We start from the raw sequence: 10,825 nt of genomic DNA, 5'->3' as shown, positions 1-10,825 counted from the left end.
TTGAGTTACTTTTTTAGAAAATTGCCCCTCCCTCCTAAACGGGGGGAGATAGACCCCCCCTTCCCGTAGTAAAAAATGCTTGTATTTAACTCCTCTACAAGAATCCGTTACTAATTTTTCCCGCTTTAGTTATCGTAATTTCCCAAAAAAATATAAAATACAAAAAAAAAAATTTGAACCACAAATGGTTTTCTAAGGCGGAGAAAATTAGTAACGGATTCTTGTAGAGGAGTTAAATACAAGCATTTTTTACTAGGGAAGGGGGGGTCTATCTCCCCCCGTTTAGGAGGGAGGGGCAATTTTCTAAAAAAGTAACTCAAAATAAAACAAAAATTATTTAAAAACGACGGCAACACCTGCAGTTATGAGTGATACATTTTTCAAAAGGCAGAATATTATACTTTATATTAGTTTTTAAATCAAGATATTTTAATCAATACTTTTTGAAATAATCGATTTCAAAGTCAAAATTTGGGCAAAAAAAAGTTGAAAATTACACTTTCAAGGTCATATATGTATATGATGTGCACCGCTGAGGCCTGCCAGACCAAGATTTTCTTACTAAGCATGCTAAAAACTACCACTGTACGAATTTTTAGCCTTACAAGAGCTACCTTAGTCAAATGTGCCACTAGCTCTCCTACTATTAAGTTTAAAAATGATGACTTTATGACTAAGCTGATTAAATGCCTTTGAAAAGTCTGTGTATACGCATTCTACTTCCCTTCCCTGCTCTAATGCATTTGAACATTTATGAAGAAAGGTGAGCAGGTTTGTTACAGTTGATCTTTTTCTTACAAACCCGTGCTGCTGCTCACATATAAGATTTTTACTGAAAAAAGCGATACTCTCACAAACAACTTGTTCAAAGACCTTCGGAATGCAAGATAGTTTGGAAATAGGTCTATAGTTGGTAATTAATGTCTTATCACCTTTTTTAAAAATTGGAGTAAGAGATGATTTCTTCCATAGACACGGAAATTTCCCTGATTTGATGGACAGCTCGAATAAAAAGAGAAGGGGCTGAACTAATGTGTTCCTACACTTTTTTAAAAGAATTGGGGGAATGGCATCTGGACCAGATGAATAATCATCTTTTAGCGATGAAAGAAGATCTAAAACTGTGTCATGCTGCACAGGAATATTGTTACAACTCGTTTGGGCATAGGTATGTAGACATTTAAAATAATCTTCATCAACATCAAAAGGTGCATCAACAAAAGAGTTGCGAAAGTTATTAGCGAAGGCATTGCAAATGTCAGATGGTGTTTGCAACAACAAGTTTTCATGGATAAAATTAACAGGATAGCCATCAGAGTTTTTCTTCGTGTTCACAAATTTCCAAAACGATTTAGGATCTCCTTTCAAAGAAGAAGCCATTTCGTTTATATAATTGGTATATAGAGTATTAGAGAGAATCTTAAAATCTTCGAAAATTGCAATATAATTGTTGTGATCAGTTAAAGAAAGAGATTTTAAATAGGTTTTCCATGCTCTGTTTCTTCTATTCCTAAGTGTTCGCAGTTCTTTAGTGTACCACGCATGGTTGAAATTACTTTGTTTAGAAATTTTGAGAGGGATAGTGTTATTAATGCAGTTGTTAAGGATGCTATAAAAACTGATAACTACTTCATCAATATTAGTATACGTTGATATAGTATTAATACCAGAATTATTTAAATCTTCACATAGCAACTGAAAATTAGCTTTTCTGAAGTCAGGAGTATACGAGCAATCGAACGCATTACTATTTTCAATAACATGATTGCTTAAGTCAAGGAAAATATCCAAAGGGGGATGGTAATGATCTATATTAGTGATTCCTGAACTAGACTCTAGGACAAGAGTACTAATAGCGTCAGAAGAAAAGACCAAATCGAGAATTCGATTATTTAAATAGTCATATAACTATATAGAGAGTTTCATAGTTTCTCATAAGTAAGAATGTCAATGTACGGTAAATTACACCCTTTCGTTAATTTGAAAATGAATCGATATTGCGATATTTCTATTCAACAAAATATCGAATCGAAAAATATCGATATTTTTTTTTAGAAGGCCATCTCTATAATATCAAAGATGACAGAAAAAAAAACAGATGAAAAAAAACAATTCAAAGAACAAACGAGTTGAAGTTATATCATTTAATCCCGAATTCCTTTCACTGAAAAAATCGAATTTTCGGCGATCTTGAAGCGAATTTTTTCTGAAAATCATGTTCCATAGAAAAAAAATTCGCCTCAAACGAAGCAGAATTCGAATTTTTTTTAATCCCTCTTTTTTGAAAGATTTACACGGATTTGCACACATATCTCAAATTTGACATATCTCAAACGTCAAGCTGAAAGTTTTCTTCGTGTTGTTTGTTTATTTGAGAACACCACCCTACAAGCTGCAATGAGAGGAAAAACTCCACAGTGCTTATATGTGGTAGTTTTCCCGTGCATTTTAAATGGCACCAACACATTCAACTGTGGAGTTGAGCTCAAAATAATTAAAAACAATTTAAGTGCTCAGTAGAGGAATAAATTCATAAAAAAATAATATAATAAATTCAAAACACGAACCTTTTTTTTTTATTTCTGTACATATTTATTGAAAGGTGGGTGTCTGGAGTGAGCTATTTGAGCTATTCAAGTTCATGTACAAACCAAAATCATGTTTAAATTCAAAATTTGTGAGGACATCTACTGGTGAAAGGAACATTATAGCTTTCACAAGAGAGATGTATACCAATTATCTGAAATTAAATTTGCGGGTGTTTTAGGCAAGGGGGGTACGAGTCGGCTCTCTAGGTATTCCTTCCTCTATGATCTTCACTCAGATCTTAATAATAACTGCAATTTCCGTTTGATTCTGATTAAAATAAATTTATATTACCGAAGAAAATAAACAAAATTATTGATCAAAGGAATCTCTGGTGTTATTTTGCAGAAATTGTTTTGGTTTCAGCTTGACGTTCGTGTAAAAATTGTTGTCAAATGACACACATACAATAGCAAAAAGAATTCGGTCTGTTTTCATGTTCCTTTTTAACACCAAAAATTCGATTTTTTTGAGGCGATTCAAAAAATTGAAAGGAATTCGACATAAGAAAATTAAAAAGTGACCATGGCAAGTGTCGCGTTATTTTTGGAGGCCGAGCCCAAAGAAATAAGTCCACAAAAACTCAAGAAAAAAAGGAGGATTTTAAAAAGTGAAGAAAATTTATTTGTAAAAGACTTTTGCCTGTAAGGCCCTCCGCCCGCCAGTGCCCGCGATTTCTTTTTTTGTTTATCAATTGTTTTATTTTATGTTGGACTTATGTATAGTCACGAACATCCTTTTTTCCATTCACCAACATCCCTTTGTCTTGGTCCAATTCAATTTAACTGATTGGGCAGATCTTCCCAATACAGCCACAATTTTTGGAGATCTTTTTGTATTCTTATGTTTTTTCGATTTGCCCAAACACAAAAATCCATATTAAAACAAAAGTTTACTAAAATACTTTTTTTCTTCATTACTTACGTTTTAATTACACTGTGCAAGTCGAAATTCTTGACAGGCGCGCGAATAACTGTTTCGTCCTATTTCGGACTCGAGAAATCGAATGGCATCATTTGTTTTTCGATTTATCGGTACGACTTCGAACAAAAATTTTTTTAAAAGTTTTTTCAATTATTTGAGAGTTTTCCACTGTTTTAAGTCATTTTTACACCAAAACAATATTTATATTGCTAATAATTTGCTACCAGTAAAAAGTTATTATAAACAATTTTGAACAATTTATTTGAAAGTTTTGTGATTTTTTTTTTTTAATTTTTTTAAAAAAATCAATTTTTTTTACATTGTTTATCGTTTATCCGCTGTTTTTGTTCTATTTTGAACAAATACATTGCATGTGTTCCATTAAAAATTAATTTAACTGATAATTTAGTGTTGGTTAAACTTCGACAGTCTATCGATAGCATCGATAACAAAAAAATATCGAGTATATCGATACTTCACAAAACTATCGATAGTTTCAATGCTTCCAAATTATTTTACCACAAGGCTACCGATATTATCGATAGTTTTTCTAAAAACTTTCGATACAATCGATAATGGAAACTATCGATATCTACCAAACAATATGTTAATTCGTTGTTTACATCCAATGTCAAAAGAGAACTAAACTTGTAGTTCAAATTATGTTTGGGAATTCTTAGAAGCGTCCGGGACTGTCCGATCCGGAATGCCAAACGATCAGAGTTGGATACTTTTTTTTGATTCTGAAGTTTGGGTTTCTTTGTATTTGTGAAACATCAAATGCGAACGTCTGATGAAAGTTTTGTTTGGTTTATTTTTTTTATTATCATTAAGTTATCTATTTTTGTTTTGTTTTCTTCACATTATTTTAATATAGTTTAAAGTTTGTGCATAGTTAAAAATCTTAAAATTGAGAAATGAACAACAAAGAATGACATTTCATTACTTTGACGTCTTAAGTGTGAACGTGTGTGCGTGATTCTGGTTTTGATTCTGCCTCAAAATTCGGAATCGATTTTCTCTTCTTTTCAGAATTAGAACTGTCATTGAGTGCCAAACGATCAGTTTCAGAATCGTTCGGGAGAATTCCGGACAGTCCCGGACGACCAAACGAAAACGCTTTAAGTTTCAAAGTCAAAGTTTAACCAACACTAAATTAACAGTTAAATTAATTTTTAATGGAAAACATGCAATGTATTTGTGCAAAAGAGAACAAAAACAGCGAAGAAACGATACAATGTAAAAAATTTCGATTTAAAAAAAAAAATTTCAAAAAAAATCACTAAACTTTCAAATAATTTGTTCAAAATTGTTTATAATATCTTTCTACTAGTAGCAAATAACAATTGAGCAGAATAATTAGCAACATAAATATTGTTTTTGGTTGAAAAATGACTAAAAACAGTGGAAAATTCTCAAAATAATTGAAAAAACTTTCAACAAAAATTGTGTTCGAAGTCGTACCGATAAATGGAAAAACTAATGACGCCAATCGATTTCTTGGATCCGAAATAGGGCGAAACAGTTAATCGCGCACCTGTCTCAAACATTTTTTTCAAAAAACTTGCACACTGTTATTTATTTCGCAACAAAAACTTGTCGGAGGGCTTCGGACAAAAAATGATTTGTATCTGTCAAGAATACAACAAGTAGAAGTACTTCATCGCATGCAATGACATGCGTTGAAATTTGTCGGAGAAAATTTCCGATCAGCTGATCGGAGAAATACCTCGAAGCAAAAAGTCTCCGAATCGTAGATAATCGGAAAAAATTCGCTCCGACGGAATAATGAGGGCCGAGTAAAATATGTAATTGGTCCCAAAAAGCCAATGATTTGTGTAAAACGTCTAATGTCGAATTCCTTTCAATTGAAAAATCGAATTTTCGGCGATCTCGAAGAGAATTTTTTCTGAAAATCATGTTCCATAGAAAAAAAATTCGCCTCAAACGAAGCAGAATTCGAATTTTTTTTAATCCCTCTTTTTTGAGAGATTTACACAGATTTGCACACACACTTGGAACATTTGACATTTCTCAAACATCAAGCTGAACGTTTTCTTCGTGTTGTTTGTTTATTTGAGAACACCAACTTCAAATAAAGAGTAAATTTTAATTGAATATCGTATTTTTATTGCGGAAAAATATGAAATAAATAAAAAAACAATGTGCGATCAAAATATATTTTTTTCTGGCATAGCTCTTGTCAAAAAGTCAAATTACTGTGACTTTTCTTCTCGTAATTGTGGTCAGAAATTTTTTTCTCTGTAAAACCACAGCATACGGCCAAAATAATAACCTTCTACTTCATCTTCACTCAGATCTTAATAATAATTGCAATTTCCCTTTGATTCTGATTAAAATAAATCTATATTACCGAAGAAAATAAACAAAATTGTTGATCAAAGGAATCTCTGGTCTTATTTTGCAGAAATTGTTTTGGTTTCAGCTTGACGTTCGTGAAAAAATTGTTGTCAAATGACACACATACAATCGCAAAAAGAATTCGGTCTGTTTTCATGTTCCGTTTTAAGACCAAAAATTCGATTTTTTTGAGGCGATTCAAAAAATTGAAAGGAATTCGACATAAGGCCGTGTGTGAATTGCGTTAAATAGTTAAATCCGTGTTAGATTTTTGACACTATTGAGGTGAACAAAATAATTTCAAAAAAAGAATTTATTAGGTCCGTTCCACACTCAGTTGTAAACTGCCGAATTTAGTAATATTTGGTTATTTTTGGTCAGAGTCTGTTCCCAACTTCAAAAATTGTGTAGAAAAGAGCGCTCACGAGAGAGTAAAAAATTTCCCCACCCTGACAAATTTAGCCCAAAGAATAGGTCTGTTTGGGTTCTTTTTGCACAAAAATATGAAACCTGTCAAATTTTAAGGAGTGGGGATGAAATTCTCTCAGAGAAAGAAAAATTGTGTAAAAGTACCCAAACGCTTTTGGCACAAAATTTTCTGCTACTTTTTCTACAACAACAAAAATGTAAACAACAACACCAATTGAAAAAAAAAAAAAAAATAAAGAAAGGAAAAATATCAAAACATTTGTTTTGTTTTACAAACACTTTTTTTTATTCATTTTTTCATATAAATCATTTATAAAATAAAGCACTTCTTAACCATTAAAACACAAAAAATAAAAATAAAAACACAAAACATAGCCACATCGCCATGTTTGTACTTTGTTTTGTTCATTAAAAAATGTAAACACAAATTAAAAAAAAAAAAAGAAATGAATAATATTAAAAACACTTTGTTTTATTTTTGAAACACTTTTTTTAGTATTTTGTTCATAAAATATTAATTTGTTTTGAGCATTACATCACTAAAACGAAATAAATAAAAAAAAAACAAGAAAAAAAATCCACGCCACCATGTTTGTAGTTTGTTTTCTTTATGTTGTGCGACAAGAACAAATAAAGAAAAACAGAGAAAGCACTACCTTTTGACAGATTTCAGATTTTTGTTCGATGAAATTTTTTGGGCAGAAATTCGCAAGAAGGGGAAATTTTTTTCTCTCTCGCGGCCATCTTTTTTGTGAAAAAATGTACAATTTCAGAGTACCCAAACAGGAATTGGGTTAAAAAAGTTGAAAAAAGTTGAAATATTTCTGTTTTAGGCAGTACCCAAATAGACCTAATTTCTTCCGGTAGAAATATGAGTTCTGTCAAATGAAAAGTTGACGTATGTCAAACAAATAAATAAAGAAGAAAACAAATCAAATTGTAGTGATTTTTAAATTGAATCGCGTTTACATGTTTTTTTGCATTAAAAAAGTGTTAATGTTTATCGAATTAAGCATAAAATATGAAATTGTGTTGAATAATGGTGTTCAACTTGTTCCAGACTTTTTGGCAGTCTTTCGTAGTTTTATTTCTTCTGAGAGAATTCTCTGCCAACTCTCTTTAATTTGTCTGGAACAGACCTATTGTTTAAAGTTTTGTTTTTTTTTTTTTAAATGCCTATTTTATCTGTACTAATTGGAATAGTAATGCGTGTAATCAGATTCGGGTGTTCTGTGCAGATCAAGGCAACGTCTAAAACACTGCCTCTCAAACACCCGAAACGTTTCCATTCGAGATATAGCAACGTTGAACCACACAGAGCATCCATAGACAATCATCGGCCGGATAAGGGCCATGTAGCAAATCACCTTAACCCTGGTGTTAAGCCGACTGCTATTAAACAGCCGTTTCGTCAGGGCAAAAAGCTCCCCTAGCCCTGGCCAGATCAGCATCCATGTCTATTGAAATATGAGGCAATCACCTTATCACCTAGGCCAGGGATGGCGAACCAATGGCACGCCATGAAATATTTCCGGCACACCACCAATTGAGTATAATATAATTTTGCACATTTGAGCGACATTCAACGAATTTTCCAGAAGATCTTGTTCCACTGTAAAAATGTTTTCTGCTTATCTTCTCGCTTGATTACAACAATAAAAAAAAATCTTTAGTGGAATAAGTTGATTGGTTGAGGGTAAACTGCACATTTTGAGTAAAGATTATATTGAATTAAGATGAAAAACCAGACTAAAACTAACCGAAGAGTTCTTTATCGGTAATTAGTTCATCAGTCTAAGAATTTTCGTAAAGGTTTTTACAACTATTGAAAGAGTTATCGAATACGCTTAAGTTTATTATGTACCCTGATGTGACATCCTTTGATAAACGTAAGTTGCTGCTTGAAAAAGTAGGCCCTTGCTTTCTTGACAATATCTTCGTATACCCTCAAGTGAGTCCTTATTTTTCAAAAAACTTATAACATTAAAGATTCGCTTAGAAACACGTTGTAAAATGAATCAGTCTGCATTTTGTTTAAGGTGACCAAATACAGCGAAATATATCGTTCACTGTTTTTTATTTCTTTGTTTTTTTTTTTTTTTAAGTTAATCTGAAATTTCGTTATTTTATTAATAGTGGAGTAACTAAAGCTCAAAAATTGGCAATATTAGGGAACCCGGCCGAACAGCTTAGATTTTGATGATCTTTTTTTTCAAACGTCGGTAATTAAAAATACTTTAAAGTCTATAGATTAAAAATTGCCGGTGTTGCCGTTTTGATTTTTTAAATTTAATTGAAGATTTTTTTGAACAAAAACAAATTTTTTTCAAAAATTTTTCTTAAAATTCATAAATTAATTGATGCCAAAAGATTGTCTAGGAAATTCAAGGAAAAAAAATGTATGGGAGTGAGGGACAATCTTCCATAGTTCAAGCGATAGATGCAATTTTCTTATTAATTGACTTCAAACACAAAAAAAAATATTTGAACACAACGGCAACACCTACAATATTCAAATATACATTTTTTAAAAGCTAGAAGCTTAGTCATATATGTAAAATTAAAATGAAGTTAATTGAATGAACGGCTTTTGAAAGAATGGTAATTGAACTCAGATTTTTGAAAAAAAAAATTATTGAAAAAATTTTAACATGTCGTTTTTTAAACTTGGTCGTAATGTAAAATGCATTAATTTTCAAATTTTTTTGGCTGCATTTATTATGATTTCAAATTATAAAAGGAAATGTCAATATGTATTACGGTTTATGAAAAAAATTAAAAAGTATTTCATTTTCGAAGAACTTTTTTTAATAAAAGTTTTGCCAAAAAATGTAACTTATTTTTTTTTTTAAGTTCAACATCTAAACATAAAATTATTTTTTATTCATTTAATAACCCTTACTGTTGAAAGTTAAATAGAAAAAATTTAAAGTTCCTATTTACCACAGTATTTGAGAAAATTAATTTTTTCAATGCAAAAATTCAGTTTTAATAAAAAAAAACCATTGAAATTGAAGTAATTTTTCATTTTTTTTTCAAAAGTGTGATATATTTTACCTTTTTTGCTTCGAAATTCACCTGATAATATTTATGGCCAAACATTTTTTTTAAATAAATTCATATTTTATTAGAAAAAGTTTTTAAAAAAGTAATTTTAAATTTTTCTAATAATATTTTTTTTTTTAATTCTGAGTTTGAGGACCATTTTTTTTCAAAAAGTCTTGATTAAATTTAGTGGATTTAAATTTAAGAGATAAGAATGAGCTTCTGGCTTTTTAAAAATGTATTTTAAAGTATTGTAGGTGTTGCCGTTGTTTTCAAAATATTTTTTTTGTGTTTGAGGTCAGAATGTTAGAAAATTGCATTTATCGCTTAAACGATGGAAGATTGTCCCTTACTGCCTTTTATATATTTTCCTTAAATTACCTAGAGAATCTTTTGCTATCATTTGTTTTATGAAATTTAAGCAAAAAAAATGGTTCTGTTAAAAAGAAATTAATTTTAATTTTAAAAAACAATACGGCAACACCGGCAATTTTTAATCTATAGACTTTAAAGTATTTTTAATTACCTACGTTTGAAAAAAAAAATCGTCAAAATCAGAGCTGTTCGGCCGGGTTCCCTAATAATTTGGTTTAGTTACTCTACTATAACATGAATTATAAACAGACTTTCAAACATTTAATTATGTTTACAAAAAAAACTGAGTAGTTTAAAATTATTTATTTTTGTTTCTGTTTGTCACTAATAAACTAGATCAAAAATGTATGGCACGCCAAAGGCGCTTCAAATAAATTATTTTCTTAAAATGGCACGGGGCTCTATAAAGGTTCGCCATCCCTGACCTAGGCTAACTCGAATTTAGAAATTAAACTTTTATCCATATAAGCTGTCTAAAATATTTTAATATCAAAATTTTATTTTCGAAAAATCGTCGTCACGTGCGTGCTTTTTCAAAATTTTCGGAATTTCAACGCAACGAGAATCGGAATATTGTGTATTGTGTCAAATATTTTCATTATTTAGACATTTTAAAAATCGTCAAGGAAAATCTCGTCTCGCTCTTGTCTCGTCGTCTCGCAATATTGTGAATCAGGCATATCGCTCGACCGCTTGACAAAAACTAATTCGTAAAGAGAAGGGTTGAAGTGTTAACAAAACTGCATACATGGAATTTCTTAAACACGTTCGTTCATGCTGTAAATGGGCTTGTTATTTTCATGATGTGTTACTTTTGTCCCCGGTCTTTCCTACCTATATCGCAAGTAAAAAGTTTGCACGGAGGTGCGAAAGTACACAGGAGACGATAGCGTATGTAAGTATACTTCTTTGTTTTTTTTTTCTGAAATAAATCTTTATTTTTCTCACTTCCTGCATACGCAAATAACAATTGAGTACATCTGAAATTTAATTTACATAAGTATTTTATTTTATTTCGAAGCTAAAAAAAAGAAGCAAGTGTTTCCACAGGCATAACCAAAATAAATCTTCCAGGCATTTGGCTGGAATATTAGATATATTGAAA

This window comes from Episyrphus balteatus, chromosome 1 (assembly GCF_945859705.1).
Source record: "Episyrphus balteatus chromosome 1, idEpiBalt1.1, whole genome shotgun sequence".
NCBI classification, from domain to species: domain Eukaryota; kingdom Metazoa; phylum Arthropoda; class Insecta; order Diptera; family Syrphidae; genus Episyrphus; species Episyrphus balteatus.
The sequence above is the reverse complement of the archived record's forward strand: the minus strand, read 5'-3'. Positions refer to the sequence as shown.